The following is a 20,610-nucleotide window of genomic DNA, read 5'->3' as shown; positions in this document are numbered from 1 at the left end:
TAAGTTGTTTTTATTAACTGCTGATAAAAAACAACCGATTATTTCGACAAAACAACCGATTGTTTCGACAAAACAACCGATTGTTTCGACTAAACAACCGATTGTTTTTCTGATATCATCTTAAAACAGTTTTGGGTATTTGTTTCCTTGATTCTTTTCTCTGTAATTCAACATTGAATTTCATTATACCTTCAAAGTTTGCGAAAATCTCTTATAAACAATTCACCCCCTATTGTTTAAAGTCAGATATTCTAACATGAGTGGCTTAAAACAAGAGGGAGGTTGAATTGTTTTTACAAGATTTTTGCAAATATTGGAGTTAGAGTGAAAACTGAATAAAATCAACTAATTGATTTATCTGTTCAACTGATTATAAAAAACAAAACAAAAATTTATTCAAAAATATAAACTAGTTGTTCCTAGAATTCATCCTATTGATTTAACGTAAAGTAATTTATAAAAATGATATTAGAGTGAAAGAGAGAGAGATTTAACTAGAGATTTATATTAGTTCGCTCTTAACTAAGAGTTATATCTAGTCCCATCAAACCACTGGGAATTCACTAAATCAAACTCATAAGGTTTACAAAAACAGTCAAGAGTGTTAATCTTGAACCCTACAAAAACACACAACATTTTAACCACACACATAATTCAGAAACCCTATTTGGATCTGCTTACAACAACATACAATGAAGCATAACATAAATGTAAACCCAGAACAAGAATGATCCAAAAAGCAAATTTAATCTCCAAGAATGAAATTTTTTTGTTTTAAATTACCAAATTACACCCTTATATAAGGTAATAATGATTATTAAAACAATTTAATCATTTAATGAAAACAATTTTATCAATTAAAAATAGTTTGGTTAGCATAAGAGACTATTTTCTTTATAGAAGAAATCACCAGATTTTAAATCGGTTCTTTTATCGAAATATCTGGTTGATTTCACTTAACAAAAAAGAAAAAAATAGAAAACAAATAATTTTTAAATTCTTAAAAACTTTAAGTGTTTCAATCGGTTCATACGATAAATCTATTTGTTAAAAATGCTTACTCTATAGACTTTAATAGAAGTAATTTCATCTTATTAATATGAATAAACTAATTAAAATTAACACTAATTTGGAAAACAAAACATTTCAAGGTGATTGCTATAACTGGGATCATAATGTAATGCAAAGTTACATAACAAAGTCTACTTAACTAAATACACATAACAACAATAAGTCTTTAAGACAAATTTGGTTTCATCAAAGCTTCTTGGTCAACAATCTCCCTTATTTGATGAAGACATCCTTGGTGTTGTGTTGAAGATTTTGACACAAGGAGATCCTGCACAAACATAAGGAAAGATCAAATAATTCAGAATATACAAGTACAACAGGATAAGCAAAATTTATTCAAATATGAAATCATAAAACAGTAAAAAATTATGCAGAAATAAAAAAGTAAAAAAATTACAAACATCCAAATATTTTCCCCCTTTTGTCTTCAACAAATAGACATATAGCCTAGAGACTTGTTACAAAGAAAAAAAAACATTATACACAGGAAATACAAAGTCATATTTGCTTAGATACAACTCAAAATCTAGTACCGTATATAGCATATTGAAAAATTATAAGCCTAGCTAGTAAAACATGAAAAAGTAACAGAAAAAAGAATGTAGAAATTATTTTTGATAGAAAGAACAACTATGAACTTGCATTTGTATATCAATTTCTTTGAACTAATAATATTTACATCTCCATCACCATTCACTCTGCATCCTCTCCCTTTAATTTAGGTTGGTTAGCATTTTTTTTTCAATTATTGCTTAGTTAGTAAGATCTACTAGAATTTAAGGGTGTAGTTACTTGTTAATTGATTATACTTATTATAATCAAATGTTGCAATAGTCAATTTGTGCGAAACATAAACATTACCCAAATATGGATGACTTATGGAAATCCATATATGGTTGAAATAGGCAGAGTTTGTAACACGAACTCTTAGATGCTTGTTTGTAACAAAGATGACATTTATAACAATAACAAATTTGCAAATACAATTTATGACAATCTAGTCTTCGAAGGTTTGTCTTAAAAATTTGTTGACATTTTTTCAATTGCTTTATATACAAAACATGGATCACTTTCCATCAAATCGTGGATGGATGTATGATAGGTGTCACAGAGGAAGAGGTGCTTTGAAAGAGTCTTTTATATTAGGAGTTGAAAATTTTAAAACCAAAGCTTGCCAACAAGAATTTATCAAAATGATGGGGAAATACGATGTTCGTGTAGTAAGTGTGATTGTACAAGAATTTTGGAGGAAAGACTTGTACACCTCTACAAACACCTAATTATTCGATTTGGACTGATCATGGTGAAGACAAGCTAGAAGTTGACTTGTGTAATGACGTAATTATATGGCTTTGGGAATGGATGGTGCACACAATCAGTCACAACATGACCAATTTATGTAGATGGAAGACATGGTGTATGATGCTCTTAGGCAACAAGAGTCATTCCAAGTACCAAATGTAGATAACATGGAAAATCCTCCAAATAAAGAAACTCAAAGATTTTATAAGCTTTTGTTGGATGCAAATATGCCATTGTATGAAGGGGCATCAGAGTCCAGATTATCAATGTGTGTCAAGCTATTATCTTACAAATCCAGTTGGAATGTTCCTGACTAATGCTTAGAGTTTATTTCAAAAATACTTTTGGATGTAACACCCACCAAAACAGATTTGCCTAAAAGTTATTATGGTGCAAAAAGGCTAGTGTCGAAGTTGGGATTACAGGCTAAAAGGATTGATTGTTATGTTGATGGTTTCATGCTCTTCTATGATAAAGAATATGATAAAAGTGATGGAGCGTTGCTTGAATGAAAATTTTGTCATAAGCCAATGTGTCATCACCATAACACCGAAGCAAGTAACAAAAAAACCAATTCCTATAAAGGAAATGTTGTATTTGCCAATAATTCCAAGCTTGCGAAGAACGTATGCTTCAACACAGACTGCGGGAGAAATGACATGACACTATGATAATAAAAGCACTAATGGTGTTTTGCGTCATCCATGTGATGGCGAGGCTTGGAAGCACTTTGATAGAGTATATCCCGATTTTTCTACAAAGGCACGCAATGTGCGATTGGGTTTATGCTCTGATGGTTTCAATCCATATGTGCAAGCATAAAATGCACCCTATTCATGTTGGCCAATAATTGTGACCCCGTATAATCTCCTCTCGAAATGTGCATGTCTAAACCTTATATCCTTTTTAGTTGTCTCATACCAAGCCCATTCAATCCAAAGGCTGGTATTGATGTATTTTTAGTCCCTCGATAGACGACTTGAAGAAATTGTGGAGTGGTGTCAACCATACAATATTTCAAGGAAAAAAACTTCAGGATGAGGGCAACATTAATGTGAACGATTAATGTTTTTCTTGCTTATGGTATGTTGTTTGGCGGGGGAACTCATGGTAAATTGGCATGCTCACATTGCATGGAGCATTCAAAGGCATTTAGATTACATCATGGGGAAAAAATTCTTGGTTTAAATTGCATCGTAGAACTTTAACGAATGATCATGCATTTAGAAGGAACAAGAATGTGTTCAAGAAGAGGGAAGTAGACATGGGTCCCCCACCACCTAAGTAGACACCTACAAAAGTTTTGAATAGCGTCAAGACTTATCTTAAAGTAACTGAAAGTGGTGTGCAAAGAATGCATGGTTACAGGGAGTGGCATAATTGGACAAAAAGAAACATCTTTTGGGATCTTCCATACTAGAAAGACAATATATTAAGACATAATCTTGATGTCATGCATATTGAAAAAAATTCTTCGATAACATCTTTAACACTGTGATGAATTTCACTGGGAAGACAAAGGACAATGAGAAAGCACGAATGGACTTAAGTTTGTATTGTAGGCGAAAAGAATTGGAACTAAAGTCACATCCTAATGGAAAGAAATTCAAACCAAAAGCAAAGTACACACTTGCACTTGAGTAAATAAAGCATGTGTGCCAATGGCTAAAAGATCTTAGGATGCCTGACAGATATTCTTCCAACATGGCTAGATGTTATGATGTCAACAAAGGAAGGGTGCTTGGGATGAAAAACAATGATTGTCATGTATTCATGGAATGCCTACTTCTCATACCATTTAGTTCGTTACCAACTCATGTTCTAAATCCCATTATCGAGGTAAGTATTTTTTTCAAAGATTCATGTTCTATGACACTAAAGAAGGATGACCTTACTAGGATGGAACAAAACATTCCAATAACTCTTTCTAAGTTGGAAAGAATATTTCTCCCAACATTTTTTTATTCTATGGAACATCTCCCTGTTCATCTAGCATATGAAGCAAGACTTGGTGTACTTGTACATAATAGGTGGATGTACCCATTTGAAAGGTAATAATAATAGTTATTAGTCTTTATAAAATGTGAAGTATAATTATCAATCATAACATATTTATTTTATTATAGATTCATGGAATATGTTAAACGATCAATGAAGAATAAGGCTAGGGTAGAAGGATCTATTTGCGTATCTTATTTGCATCGTGAGACGACTCATTTTTGTTCACACTATTTCAACAACTTTATGTTAAGACCACAAAATAGTAAAATGAAGTCAAGATTGAAAGTGAAAGGCTTTCATCAATGTTATCAGTCTTTGACCAACATGGACGTTATTCTGGGAGGGAGTTCACTTGTTGGTTAAGTGATGAAGAATTTAACTCAGCACATGTTCATGTTTTGATCAACTGTAATGAATTTAAATCATACTTTGAGTAAGCCTCATGCAAGATATTATTTTAAAAAAGTGTTATTCATTCATTAAGTTATCGTTAACCTAATGCATTGACACCTATTGGCAGTTCCTTCTTACATTCTAATTAAATTACTGAATCACATGCTTTGGCTCGTATACATGCAGATTTTCCTTTGTGGTTTAGGGGACAAGTATGTATCTTCAAATTCTATAATTTACTTTTTGTTGACTTATTTGACCATTTCATCAAATTTTTAATGACATTGATATATTTATAGGTTCATAAAGACCCTTTAAGTGTGAGGAGTCAACACCTAAGAGGTTTACCACTTGGTCCTTTAAGGTGTGTAAAAGAATGGCATACATTCTTTGTGAATGGGTACAAATTTCACACTCATGCATGGAGCGAGGGAAAGAAAACAATAAATAGTGGGGTCCATGTAAATGGCCTTACAGAAGAAGGTGATGATGATTTTTATGATGTGATTCAACACATGTATGAGGTGGAGTACAATTCTTCGACCTCAAATAAGATAGTTGTATTATTTTACTGTGATTGGTTTGATCCATCAACCAGAGGTGCACGAGTGGATTCCAAATATGGTATTGTGGATATTCTAATGGATAGAAGATATGTGCCATTTGATCCTTTTACCATTGCACATAATGTTCAACAAGTATATTATGTACCATATCCAACCTCACGCAGAGACAAACGTGGTTGGTGTGTTGCAATCCAAATGAAGCACAGAGGTTGTATAGATTCTAATGATGTAGAAGTTGAAGTGCCATACCAAGTTGATGAAATGTCATGTGATTGAAGTTGAACAAATTTTAGGATTACAAGATTTAGAGGCTGAGCTTGAAGAAGTGGACATAAACAATGTATCACTGTTTGAAGATCAAATAGATGAAGAAACAAATGAATGGGAAGAAGACAATGAAGAGGGAGAAAGTGAAGATGAATATGGAGATGACTTTACATCTCTAGCTTTGAATAGACTTAGGAAACTAGTGATGTAGGAACTAGTGTTGTACTGTTGTTTTTAACATACTCTTTATTACATTACTTATTTTGATGTCATATTCTTTATGTTCGGTTTTGAAATTTCTACATGTTTATTTGAAATTTTCTATAAACTACATTTTGCATATTTTTCTCCTTTGATAAACTTATATTACCTTCATTATCATTTCATGCCATAATATAGATGTCATCAGGAGGTTGTGATCAACCATCACCGAGTGCCAATAAAAAAGGGAAAGAAACATTATGTGATAAAATTGTTATCACGAATAAACAACCTAAGTTCATCATCCACTCAACCCACTACACCTATTCCATCTTCAACTCATGCATCTACCCCCATTAATACAAAATGCTACTGCATCCACAACATATCCACGTCTTGTTGTTGGATCCACCCCATCACTAGCAGATGCTACTGCATCCACCCCACTAGTAGCAAATGTTATTGGATCAACACCATCTTCATGTGTTGTTGTTGGATCCACCCCTTTAGTAGCAAATGCTATTGCATCCACACCATCTTTATTCGTCATGTCATCAATACCCGATCAATCCACCTCATCCATTTCTCCACATGTTGGTTCTAATGCATCAACCCCAAACCCAGATATTACACCATCCCCATATACAAAATTTGGAGGGACGCATTCAACTTCTGCAACCAATAACTTAGAGGAGGAGGTTCTCTCAGTTGGTGATCACCTTATGATTCAACCTATTGGGGGACTGTAAGAATATAATAAAATTCAATTTATATAATTTACTATTATTGTCTTATAATTTTTACTAAATTTGTTTTGGTATTTAGGTTTTCTCCATAAAAAATTTCATCAAAAGCCATCACTGTCACCATTAAGTAACAATTTGGTGAGCCATGGCTAACATGGGGGGAAATCCTAAAGGTTGATCAGGATCTATTTTTTCAACGTATTAAGGTACTTGTTTTTTATTCCCTATAAAAATGCTTATATTTTACAATTTGGATTGATGATTTTTGTTGTTTTGTAAATGAAGGTCACATGGAGGGTTAAGGATGAGGAAAAAGTTAAGAAAAAATTTCATTCGAAGGATTCTCAAACCCTTTCACAAAAGTTTGAAATGACTCGGTAAGTGTTAGAATATATGGCCTTAAACGAGAGGGGGGGGTGAATTGTTTAAGAAAGATTTTCGTAAACCTTTAAGCCTAGAATGAAAATACTTCAAGAAAACCTTGATTAAGGAATCAGTTTTTCAAAACATAAAGCAAAAACACAATACTGGAAAAACAATCGGTTGTTTTACCGAAACAATCGTTTGTTTATACCAGTTATCAAATAACAAAACTGAATTTAAAGAGATAGGGAAAGAGAGATTGTACACAGATGTTTATACTGGTTCACTCCAAACCCAGAGCTACATCCAGTCTTCTCAAAAACCCTGAGGAAATCCACTAAGCAATCACAACTTGATCACTTACACAACAACCAAGAGAATGACCTTGAACACCTCAAGAAACACACTCTCCTTGGTCAACACACCTACACCAAGATTGCTGAACTTGATCCCCTCAAGAACACACAACCAATCTTAACAAACACAGAAACGAAACTTGTTTCACACAGAATACAAGGATTACACTTGTTACAGAAGATAATATGAAATCAATACAAGAAGAATCCTATTCCACAGACTTTGATCAATCACTAACTCTTAGCAATCTCAGCTCTTTGAGAAACTCAAAAACTCTTAGTGAAAACTTGTCAAAGATTAATTGTCAAATCTGTTTTTCTAAATTTATTCAAAGATGTAGTTTGTTATCAAATCTTAACAAACTGTTAAATTGCATTAAAAGATTGGTCAAAGCATTTAATGACTGGAGGGTAAGCAGTTAAAACATTTAAAGCTCAGTCAAACATAAAACAGTTTTTCTGTTATGGTCCCAAAACAAACAATCGGTTGTTTCCTCGAATCAATCGGTTGTTTTGGTTCTTAACAGTTCAACCATTTGAAAAACAGTTTTCAATCTTTTTCTCAAAACACCTAAGTACAAACAATCGGTTGTTTCGACAAAACAATCGGTTGTTTTAACTTAGTTTGAAAACATTTTACTTTCACAAAGATTGAGATGCTTATGCTTTAGATTTAATCAAAGGGTGGATTACAAAACTCAAACTACCCCAGAACTAAGCTAAACCAGCACAGCAACACCAAGCACAGCAAAGGCTTCAACATCCTTCAAAGGGTTTGGATTCTTCAAAGCTTGAACACCTCTTGGTTCAACAATCTCCCCCTATTTGATGAAGACAAATCCTTGGTGCTTGTGTTTGTTCTGATTGAATCTGAAGCAGTACCTGCAAAAATAGCATTTATACTACCCAATGCTTCTTACAGCAGCAAGTTAGATTTTTACATATTCCAAGCATAAAGCATGATAAACAATCAGTTGTTTATACGAAACAATCGGTTGTTTTTATCAGCAGCAGAAAACCTTTTATATCAGAGATTTTAACAGATTATACAGTATCATATAAAGATACAAGAACCAATTAATTCTTCCCATATTTGTCTTCACAAATAGACTTTAGCATGTATCAAAAACAGATTTAGGAGAGATTATTAAGATCAAGGATACCTAACTCATTTCTTAAGAAGAAAAACCTCTCTTTTGGTAAAGGCTTTGTGAAGATGTCAGCTAACTGTAGTTTGGTCTCCACAAACTTCACTTCACAGTTCCCATTGTTTACATGATCCCTGATGAAATGATGCCTTATCTCAATATGTTTGGTCCTTGAGTGCTGAATCTGATTTTTGGTAAGATTGATGACACTTGTGTTATCACACATCAAAGGAACCTTGCTGATTTGCAAACCAAAATCTGCAAGTTGTTGCTTGAGCCATAGAATCTGTGCACAACAACTTCCAGCAGCAATATACTAAGCCTCAGTAGTAGAGAGAGCAACACATGCTTGCTTCTTGCTATGCCATGAGATTAGGCTTGAGCCAAGAAGGTGACAAGTGCCACTTGTGCTCTTTCTATCTAGCTTGCAACCTGCAAATTCAGAATCTGAATAACCAATTAAATGAATTGGAGAGTGAGAAGGATACCATAATCCTACAGATGATGTTCCTTTGAGATATTTCAGAATTCTTTTTGCAGCTTTGAAGTGTGACTCCTTAGGATTTGCTTGATATCTTGCACATACACACACCGCAAACATGATATCCGGCCTACTAGCTGTTAGATAAAGCAAAGATCCAATCAATCCTCTGTATTTTGTTTGATCTACACATTTTCCAGCAGCATCCGCATCCATGTAGCAGCTTGATGGCATTGGAGTGCTTGCTTCTTTGCAACTCTCCATTTCAAATTTCTTGAGAATCTCCTTTGATTGACTCAAGAAGATCCCATCCTTTGTTTGCTTAACCTGCAATTCAAGAAAGAAAGATAGTTCTCCCATCATAGACATTTCAAACTCACCTTTCATTGCAGCCACAAATTCTTCACACAATCTATCTTGTGTAGCACCAAAGATGATATCATCATCATAGATTTGCACAAGAATTATTTCTGCATTTGATTTCTTGATGAAGAGAGTCTTGTCTACCATTCCTCTTTCATAACCATGAGATAGCAGAAAGTTGCTAAGCCTCTCATACCACTGCCTTGGAGCTTGTTTCAGTCCATACAAAGCTTTCTTCAACTTGAAGACATGGTTGGGATACTTATGATCTTCAAAACCCGGTGATTGATCTACATAGACTTCCTCATTGATGTAGCCATTCAAGAAGGCACTCTTGACATCCATTTGAAAGAGTTTAAAACCACTCATACACGCAAACGCCAACAACAGCCTCACAACCTCCAATCTAGCAATAGGAGCAAAGGTCTCACCATAATATATGCCCTCTTCTTGATTGTAGCCTTTTGCAACTAGCCTTGCTTTGTTCCTTGTGATCACACCATCCTCATCTAGCTTGTTCCTGAAAACCCATTTCAAACCAATAATATTCATTTCATTAGTTTTAGAGACAAGAAACCATACCTCATTCCTTGCAAACTGATTAAGCTCTTCATGCATAGCTTCAACCCATTTCTCATCCTTGAGAGCTTCCTCAATTGATTTTGGTTCAATTTGAGAGACAAAAGATGTGTGCCTGCAGAAGTTTGAGATGGAGCTACGTGTGGAGACACCTTCCTTTATCTGCCCTATGATGTTATCCACTGATAGATCTCTAGGAATCCTCCACTCTTTGGGCAGCTCACTCTGTTGCAGAATTTCAATCGGTTGTTTCTGCGAATCAACCGGTTGTTTTTCTGCACAGATTTCCAGCTTCTCCAAACTGATGCTCTGTTCATCTTCCTCAGCACTGGTCTTTGGGATTTCATTGACTCTGCGATCTACCTCATCAAAGACAACGTGAACTGATTCTTCTACAGTCATCAACCTCTTGTTGTAGACTCTATATGCATGACTTGTGAGTGAATAACCAATGAAGATACCAAGGTCCGCTTTCTCATCAAACTTTCCCAAGTTTTCCTTTCCATTGTTGAGAACGAAACAGCTGCAGCCAAAGTGATGTGATTCCAATAGCCACATAGAACAAGATTCTTGACACTTTGAGGAATCACCTTGAGCTGGAAAATGTAGAGGCACTTTCTTAGAAGTTGGATCATGGTTCTAAGATCAAGAACTCACCAATAACAAGTACCAAATCCCAAACTCATTTGGATGAACCAAATATTGTCAAATTGAATCAACAAAGGAATAGAAACTAGATTAACCGAACAGAATTAGCTACTAATCATATGAACCGAACAGAATTAAAAACAAAACAGAATATAGGTGCTGAAAATAGAAAAACCGAAAGCTAGACAACTCAAAAACACAAGGCAACAAGAACAATTGAAGAAGAAGAAAGGAAGGAGAAGAGAATGCTCATGAAGATGGAAGATAGGTTGGATGATCACGCCACTAGAAGTATGGATGCTCCTAGATGAGTGTGGAAGCCGCCACTTGAGGAAACCATGGTCCTTCAAGATAAGACTAGAGTAGAAGCTCAAAAGCTCTCCAAATGCTCACTCCAATTTTGAGTATAGTTTCTTTAGATAAATTCAAATCTGAATTTTACAAAGAGAGCACCTCTATTTATAGCCTAAGGTGCTGAAATGTAAGCTACACAAATTCAAAAAAACTCCCTCCCAAAAAGCTTCTAGAATTTGCGCCTAAAACAAGGCATGAGGAAGGTGTGATCCTTTCTCTCACTTTGGCACCTCCTTATTTACTCCTACACCTATCTACTAATACACCCCCCCTAAGACTCTTAACTAAAGACTAAAAGATGCTTTAACAATAGAGGTTTCTAATGTTTCCCTCTAAGCACCTTTCTAAACAATATTTATTTAAAACTTGGCATTGCCCTTCATGGGATGGTCTTTGGGCTTTTGTGGGCTTTGGCCTTCTTGGGCTTGGGCTTGGGCTTTATCTTTTGCAAAGATTAACAAGAAAAACTTTAAATGTGAAGGCGAATGATCTTGTTCTTCATTATAAAAAGCCACCTTTAGTTGATTCTCATCATACTCCCCGAGTTGGAGAGAATTCGCCCACGAATTCTGAATCCCTGCATATAACAAAGTCAGTGTACTTTTACAATCAAAAGAGTAAGAAAAAGGAATACATGACTTAGTAGAGGGAATCAAAGGGATTGCAGAAAGGGAGGTCCTATGAATCAACCAAGTTGGAAAAATTTGTTTGGGAATGATGATATTTTTTGGAAAAAGACCTCTTAAATGGTGAAACCCATTAGGAGGTATGAAAAAATCATCCCTAACATATTTTAACCAAGGTGGTGTTGAAATAGGAACCTTGGGTAATGAAAAAGATAAAGAAGAAGAAGACCTTGGAGGGTCCATTTGAGGTATAGCACGAGTCAACATGATGGATTTAGAGGAGAAAATGGTGTGACTCGGTGTAGTACTTACTTCTTTTTCTTTCTCATTTTCTCTTTTAGTTTTCATTTTTATTTGGTCCTCATGAACCTCTTTGGGAGAGAGGGGTTTTAATATAACCTTGCGCCCTAGGAAGGAAAAAGACATTGTATTGGATAGGCCATCATGTAAAACATGTCTATCATATTGCCAAGGCCTTCCTAAAAGAAGATGAGAAGCTTCCATGGGCACAACATCACATAAAACCTCATCTTTATACTTTCCTATAGCAAAGTTAATGAGGACTTGTTTATTCACCATGATTTCACCTACTTCACTAAGCCATTGTAATTTGTAGGGCTTGGTATGAGAGATAGTGGGTAAAGCTAACTTCTCCACAACTCTTGTACTAGCCACATTAGTGCAACTTCCCCCATCAATAATCAAGGAACATAACTTGTTGTTGATAAGACATCGGGTGTGAAAAATATTTTCTCTTTGAGTATCATTCAAAGATTTTGGAATTGTGCCCAACATACGTCTTACCATCAATAAGTCACCTTCGCAAGGACTTTGACTCTCATTTTCACTTGAAGGTCTAGAAGGTGAAGAATGCCTAGGTGAATTGGAATCATGCTCACTAACTACAATGCCTTCATGCATGTACATACTTCGTTTAGAAGGGCAATTAGCAGCAATGTGACCATATCCCAAACATTTAAAACACTTTTGACTAGACGATTTAATTGGGGATTTAGGCCTAGAAGTAGATGGCATAGGATCCTTGGGTTTGAAAGAAGAATCTTTGGAAGGATGTTTAGAAAAAGAATTTTTGTTTTTCCAAGACTTGGAGTAGTATCCATCATTGGAAGCATTTTTGAAAGAGTTTTTCTTAGCAAGTTGGGCTTCCACCTTCATTGCAAGATGAACTAAAGAGCCCAATGATGAATACTCTTGTAACTCAACAATGTCTTGAATATCCTTCCTAAGACCACTCACAAACCTAGCAATCATAGCTTCCTCACTTTCCTCTAATTCAATTTTAAGCACAAGCGTTTCTAGCTCCTTATAATATTCATCCACATTTAGCGTGCCTTGTTGAAACCGTTGGAGTCTCAACATGAGGTCTTTCCTAAAATGTGGGGGCACAAATCTAGCGCGCATTTGATCCTTTAAAGAGTTCCAAGAGTCCACGGGAGGACCCTTGTGATAGATAATGTCCTTTACAATTCCATGCCACCATTTCATGGCATAATCACTAAACTCTAGGGTGGCTAGCTTAAGCTTATGCTCATCTTGGATCTCATGGATCTCAAATATTTCTTCACATTTAGCCTCCCAATCTAAATATACATTAGGATCACTAGAGCCATTAAAACAAGGAAGCTTGACCGAAGGTAGCCTAGCCTTTGCATCTTGGTAGTAACCATTGCCGTAGTGATGTCTTTCTCCTTGAAGATGAGGTCTTTGTCCATGAAATTGTGGTGGATTCCTCCTTCTCCTATGCTCTTCTTCACGGCCAAAATCATTTGAAGAGGCTCTTGAGGATGGTCTATGAGAATGATGCCCATCATGGATAGAAGGAGATGGTCTAGCTTGTTGGACCTCCATCTTTTGCATTTTCTCTTCCAAGCGTCTAATAGTTCTTTGTGCTTCATGTAATTCACCAAGGATTGAAGCTTTGGAAGGAGAATTCTGCTTGTAGGATGCATCACTTGAAAATCCAGCCATTTGTAATTAAAAACAGCAAACACACAAAAACAGCAAACAAGTTAAAAATTAGCAAAAACAGTGAGCTTGGTAATTGAAACTGCCGAAGTGAATTTAAGGCTGAAAAAAGATATCACTCTCAAAGAAATAATGTTCTTGCTCCAATCTGATCTTGAGGCCTTGGAATCCTCAAAAGAAATATGTCAAAGCAAGCACACCAATCTTAAGAGCAAACCACCACAAAACCAAAGAAACAATAAAGACAAACAAGAAAAGGTATAAGCAAGGAAAGGTAATTGCAAAAGGAATACTATATGTAAGACAAACTCAAAGAGTAAGAATGAAAGACAATCAAGAAAATAAAGAACTCAATGAGAAAAGTAGGCACACAAAAGAATACCTAAGGAAAAGCACTAGAGTAGATGAAGAAAACAAAAAAATTTAACTACTGGAAATTTTTTTTTATGCAAACTGTGTTTGATATTCACTGATTTAACTGGAACGTTGTAGAGCGAACTGGATTATGAAATTTATACCACAGAAACTTCAAGATGTTAACTCAATAATGGCACTGGAATCAATTAAAAACAGTAAGCCAATTGAGAGAAATAAATTTTTTAAAATCACTGCCAGATTACCGTATTTTTTTCGGCAGGAATGTACACTTTTTTTATTTTATTTATCATTTTTTGTGTACTTCATATTTTTGAATGATTCTTTTTTCTATTCTTTTCTAACACTTTGAATATCTCAAATCCAGAATTTCAGAATTTTACAGTACGTAAATCAGTTGCAATAAGGAAAAACAGTAAGCACTTTTTTCAGAAACAGAGGAATCCTAATAGGAATAAAAAACAGGATGATGAACTAGCAAAGACATAATAGAAAATGATGTATTGGAACTTGTATAGGTCTAGAATACAAGTATGAACTCAATTCTAAAAAGAAAATGCACAAAGGATCAACATCAATTCAGAAAATTATATGACACCAAAGCAAGAAACAATCAAAACAATAAAAGTACTACTAGAAGTAATGACATATATGGAATAACATGACTAAGACAAAACTTGACAAGATTCAAAAATTAAAAGACACAACACAAATTGTAACAAGTGGAAGGAAGCTTAAGGTAAACTCTAGGAAGGATAATGCCATTCCAAAAGAGCAACCATACTCATAAGAATTATGAGTGCCATAAACCTTTCCACAAACACTTGGAGCAAAAGAAAAACAGCAAGAATACTCAATTAAAATTCTAAAACAGAAACTTAAATTGCAAGAAAAATTAAAGAGCTCTTGAAATAAAGTGCACACAACTCAACAATTAAACAAGAATGAACCTAAGACTCATGATACCACATGATGTGATTCCAATAGCCACATAGAACAAGATTCTTGACACTTTGAGGAATCACCTTGAGCTGGAAAATGTAGAGGCACTTTCTTAGAAGTTGGATCATGGTTCTAAGATCAAGAACTCACCAATAACAAGTACCAAATCCCAAACTCATTTGGATGAACCAAATATTGTCAAATTGAATCAACAAAGGAATAGAAACTAGATTAACCGAACAGAATTAGCTACTAATCATATGAACCGAACAGAATTAAAAACAAAACAGAATATAGGTGCTGAAAATAGAAAAACCGAAAGCTAGACAACTCAAAAACACAAGGCAACAAGAACAATTGAAGAAGAAGAAAGGAAGGAGAAGAGAATGCTCATGAAGATGGAAGATAGGTTGGATGATCACGCCACTAGAAGTATGGATGCTCCTAGATGAGTGTGGAAGCCGCCACTTGAGGAAACCATGGTCCTTCAAGATAAGACTAGAGTAGAAGCTCAAAAGCTCTCCAAATGCTCACTCCAATTTTGAGTATAGTTTCTTTAGATAAATTCAAATCTGAATTTTACAAAGAGAGCACCTCTATTTATAGCCTAAGGTGCTGAAATGTAAGCTACACAAATTCAAAAAAACTCCCTCCCAAAAAGCTTCTAGAATTTGCGCCTAAAACAAGGCATGAGGAAGGTGTGATCCTTTCTCTCACTTTGGCACCTCCTTATTTACTCCTACACCTATCTACTAATACACCCCCCCTAAGACTCTTAACTAAAGACTAAAAGATGCTTTAACAATAGAGGTTTCTAATGTTTCCCTCTAAGCACCTTTCTAAACAATATTTATTTAAAACTTGGCATTGCCCTTCATGGGATGGTCTTTGGGCTTTTGTGGGCTTTGGCCTTCTTGGGCTTGGGCTTGGGCTTGGGCTTGGGCTTTATCTTTTGCAAAGATTAACAAGAAAAACTTTAAATGTGAAGGCGAATGATCTTGTTCTTCATTATAAAAAGCCACCTTTAGTTGATTCTCATCACAAAGACTTTGAGATGACTGATGTTAGGCTTCCTTCCATTGAAGAGTTCATATGGAGTTTTCTTCAAAATGGGCCTTATAAGCACCCTATTCATCACATAACAAGAGGTGCTCACTGCATCTGCCCAAAAATACTTAGGAAGTGATGATTCACTAAGTATTGTCCTTGCAAGCTCTTCAAGAGACTTGTTCTTCCTTTCTACCACTTCATTCTGCTTGGTGTTCTTGGAGCAGAGAAATTGTGCAAAATTCCCAACTTCTCACAGAAATTGCTAAACTTCTCATTCTGAAATTATCCTCCATGATCACTCCTAATAGAACCTATGTTGCTGTTCTTTGTGTTTTGTAGTCTTCTTGCTAGCTTTTTGAATGCAGCAAAGGCATCACTCTTTGATTCCAAGAAAAGAGTCCAAGTGTACCTAGAAAAGTCATCAACAATAACAAGAGCATAATAATTTCCACCAAGACTCATAGTTCTTGAGGGTCCAAAGAGATCCATGTGAAGAAGTTCAAGAGGTCTCAAAGATGAAACAACATTTTTAATTTTGAAAGAACTTTTCACTTGTTTCCCTTTTTGGCATGCTTCACAAATGTGATCCCTCTCAAACTTGAGTTTTGGCAGCCCAATCACAAGATCCTTTGAAATTAGCTTGTTCAAATGATTCATGTGAATATGAGCAATTCTTCTATGCCAAGGCCAAGATTCATCTTGCTTGGATAGAAGACATCCAATTGAACATGGTGAAGAGATATCTAGAAGATACACATTATTAACTCTCTTACCTACCAACATTACCTCTTTGGTGTTAGGTAGACAGATTTCACATGTGTTTGTCTTGAACATCACTTGATACCCCTTGTCACATAGTTGGCTAATGCTCAACAGATTATGCTTTAGGCCTTCAACAAAAAGTACATCATGGATTACCAAGATGTTCTCATCTCCTATGGATCCTCTCCCAAGAATTCTTCCTTTGTTGTTGTCTCCATAGGTGACATGACCCTCTTGCTTGAAGGAGATACTCAGGAACTTTGATTTGTCCCTTGTCATATGCTTGGAGCATCCACTATCCAAGTACCATAGTTGCTTGCTCTCCTCCAAGTTTTCCTACAAAAGAGATTTTCAAGTACAAAGATTTGGTCCCCTTATGAATGTGGGTCCATCTGGTTTATACTCATTAATTAAAGCTTTATTTCCCTTAGGAATCCACTTCATAAGACCTTTAGGAACAACATGTTTTCTGATTTTACAGAACCTCACAGAATGACCTCTTTTCATGCAATAGAAGCATGTAACAATCGGTTGTTTCGATGGTCCAATTTGTTTTTCTAGCATTTTCGAAAAAGATTTTGAAAATCTATCTTGTTTGTTTTGTGGATTAAAACCCAATCCAGATTTTCCAAAAACACAGTTTTGAGATGCTAGAACACTCTCAAAGTTGGATTGGCCTTTAGAAAGCTTATCCACTGTTTTAACAAGATAGTGGACCTTCTTTTCAAGATTTTCACAATTTTCACAAACTAGAGTATGACACTTGCAAAAGGAGTTTTTGTAAATGATTTCCAGATTTTCAAAATCTGTTCTTGAATGTTCTAAATCCTCTTCCAGTGCCTTTACTCTGTTTTCAAGCCAGCTGTTCTTTTCTTTTAACTGATTGTTCAAGAGAGCCAATCGGTTGGCTTCTTCATGTGTTTCTTGAAAGGCTTGAAGCAATTGACCATAATTTTCAGAGTTTGAGGAGTTTGATGAACTTACACTACTTGAGTCATCCTCCCTTCTGGCCATGAAGCAAAGATTGAGGCTTTTCTTATTTTGCCTTCTTTTCCTTCTTGCTTGATTCTTTTTCATTGCTTCCTTTGGTTCATGAGCAGCCTTGAGTGTGTCCCACATATCCTTAGCAGTTTTTGCACTTTGATATCCTAAAAAATTCATTAGTATCTAGTGCAAAAGCTATAATGTTTTGAGCAGACCTATCAAGTTGGGCCATCTTACATTCATCATTTGTCCATTTGGACAAAGGTTTTGCAATGAAAGAATTATCCTTTTTGAACTTTGGAATGTAAGGACCATTCTCAATTGAATCCCAAATTCTTTGATCAATAGATTCAATAAAGATTTTCATTCTTGCTTCCCAAAACTTATAATTCAATCCACAGAATAAAGGTGGTTTGTAGATTGAAGCACCTTCCTCAAAAGATAGTTTTCCAGCCAAAGAAAAAAGATTTTTAGATCAACTTGAATAACTTTCAAGAACCAAGCTCTTGATGCCAATTGTTAGAATATATGGCCTTAAACGAGAGGGGGGGGTGAATTGTTTAAGAAAGATTTTCGTAAAATTTTAAGCCTAGAATGAAAATACTTCAAGAAAACCTTGATTAAGGAATCAGTTTTTCAAAACATAAAGCAAAAGCACAATACTGGAAAAACAATCGGTTGTTTTACCGAAACAATCGTTTGTTTATACCAGTTATCAAATAACAAAACTGAATTTAAAGAGATAGGGAAAGAGAGATTGTACACAGATGTTTATACTGGTTCACTCCAAACCCAGAGCTACATCCAGTCTTCTCAAAAACCCTGAGGAAATCCACTAAGCAATCACAACTTGATCACTTACACAACAACCAAGAGAATGACCTTGAACACCTCAAGAAACACACTCTCCTTGGTCAACACACCTACACCAAGATTGCTGATCTTGATCCCCTCAAGAACACACAACCAATCTTAGCAAACACAGAAACGAAACTTGTTTCACAGAGAATACAAGGATTACACTTGGTACAGAAGATAATCTGAAATCAATACAAGCATAATCCTATTCCACAGACTTTGATCAATCACTAACTCTTAGCAATCTCAGCTCTTTGAAAAACTCAAAAACTCTTAGTGAAAACTTGTCAAAGATTAATTGTCAAATCTGTTTTTCTGAATTTATTCAAAGATGTAGTTTGTTATCAAATCTTAACAAACTGTTAAATTGCATTAAAAGATTGGTCAAAGCATTTAATGACTGGAGCGTAAGCAGTTAAAACATTTAAAGCCCAGTCAAAGATAAAACAGTTTTTCTGTTATGGTCCCAAAACAAACAATCGGTTGTTTCCTCGAATCAATCGGTTGTTTTGGTTCTTAACAGTTCAACCATTTGAAAAACAGTTTTCAATCTTTTTCTCAAAACACCTAAGTACAAACAATCGGTTGTTTCGATAAAACAATCGGTTGTTTTAACTTAGTTTGAAAACATTTTACTTTCACAAATATTGAGATGCTTATGCTTTAGATTTAATCAAAGGGTGGATTACACAACTCAAACTACCCCAGAACTAAGCTAAACCAGCACAGCAACACCAAGCACAGCAAAGACTTCAACATCATTCAAAGGGTTTGGATTCTTCAAAGCTTGAACACCTCTTGGTTCAACAGTAAGAAGGTAAACAACTTGAATGGATTGAAAATAGTATTTGGAACAACCTCTTTGGAGAGTGGAACATGCCTGTGTATCGATCAAAATGTGATACAACTAAAAAGAATCGTTTATCCAAAAAAGGTGTATGTTTGCACAGTGGAGGATCCATTAGCGTGCATGAACACGCGATTCGTTTGGTATGACTTCTCTATAAAATTTTGGATTAATCTATGATTAATTATTATCACCTTAATTTATAAAAATGTTTTGTTTATAGACAGAGGATTTTGACCGCTCGATGAAGTGTTTCAACAAACACATATACGTAAAAGCATTGGAGATTTTGTTGATGATAGATCGAGGCGGACACATGTTAGTTTTTTTCAACTTTTTTCCAACTTTTTTGTACATGTACATTAATTACTATTTTATAACAAATATTTATCATTTTAATAGGAAGATTTTGAAAGTAGATTCTCTCGATCATTATCTGAGTCATCATCTGTGTGTACCTCGATATCCACTCCATTAGATCCTACTGAGGAGGAAAGATTAAGAAACAGTTGTTGGTTAGAAGTTGCAGGTGAAAGGTAGAAGGGACGAGTGTACGGGGTTGGATGTGTCGATCATCAGGACGACTGTGTTGATTGTTACCTACAAAAAACACAAGCATATTCTAGTAAGAAAGTTGATTTTGAAGAAATTGTTGAACTTAGACAACGACTATCAACAAGTGAGAAGCAGACTCGACACATGAATTCCCGGTTTCAATCCTTTCAAGAACTTATGATTCAATATCTACTGCCTAAAGCAGTAGTGGCTCCACAACATATTTTTCAACAGCCAAATACTCCGCAGTCAAATACTCAACAAGTAAATACTCCACAAAATCAAATGCAAGATAATGATGAAGTGCAAGATGACAACAATCATGATGAGCAACACAATTCACCTGCTCAAGATTATAATAATTATTAGTTTTTTCAAAACTTTGTAATGAATTGAATTTCTTATTATTAGATGTTTTCTTTGGTTTGAATGAAATACATTTGAATATTTTGAACATTTGGAAATAATATATTATCATGCTTTTCAAAATATGGGAGGTTTGAATGTTTCATGAATATGTCTCTCAATGTTTTCAGTATATCCAGGTCTGGAAAATTGATTTTTCAATACTTTCAGATGTACGAAAAAAAAATTACATTTACATATGGATATAACCGTATTTGATATATTAGTAATTACATACGAATATTTTTGTATGTAACTTTCTGGTGTAATTACGTGTGTAACAACCTACGACAGTTTTACATATGGATTTTTTTTTCTGTATGTAATTCGTAGGTAACTATGTTTTACATATGATTTAGTGTCTTACATACAGATTGGTGT

The 20,610-nt window shown here is 35.0% G+C and overlaps 3 pseudogenes; all 3 read left to right on the top strand.

The window, feature by feature from the left end:
• Positions 1-2,132: 2,132 nt before the first annotated feature.
• Positions 2,133-3,036, top strand: LOC150029025 (uncharacterized; annotated as a pseudogene).
• A 1,017-nt stretch (positions 3,037-4,053) lies between these two features.
• LOC150029024 (uncharacterized) lies at positions 4,054-5,811 on the top strand (annotated as a pseudogene).
• A 538-nt stretch (positions 5,812-6,349) lies between these two features.
• LOC150029023 (uncharacterized) lies at positions 6,350-20,193 on the top strand (annotated as a pseudogene).
• Positions 20,194-20,610: the final 417 nt, after the last annotated feature.

Source organism: Phaseolus vulgaris, chromosome 2 (genome assembly GCF_051622355.1).
Source record: "Phaseolus vulgaris cultivar YP4 chromosome 2, ASM5162235v1, whole genome shotgun sequence".
NCBI lineage: Eukaryota > Viridiplantae > Streptophyta > Magnoliopsida > Fabales > Fabaceae > Phaseolus > Phaseolus vulgaris.
Note: the sequence above shows the minus strand (reverse complement) of the source record. Positions and strands in the feature narration are given on the sequence as shown.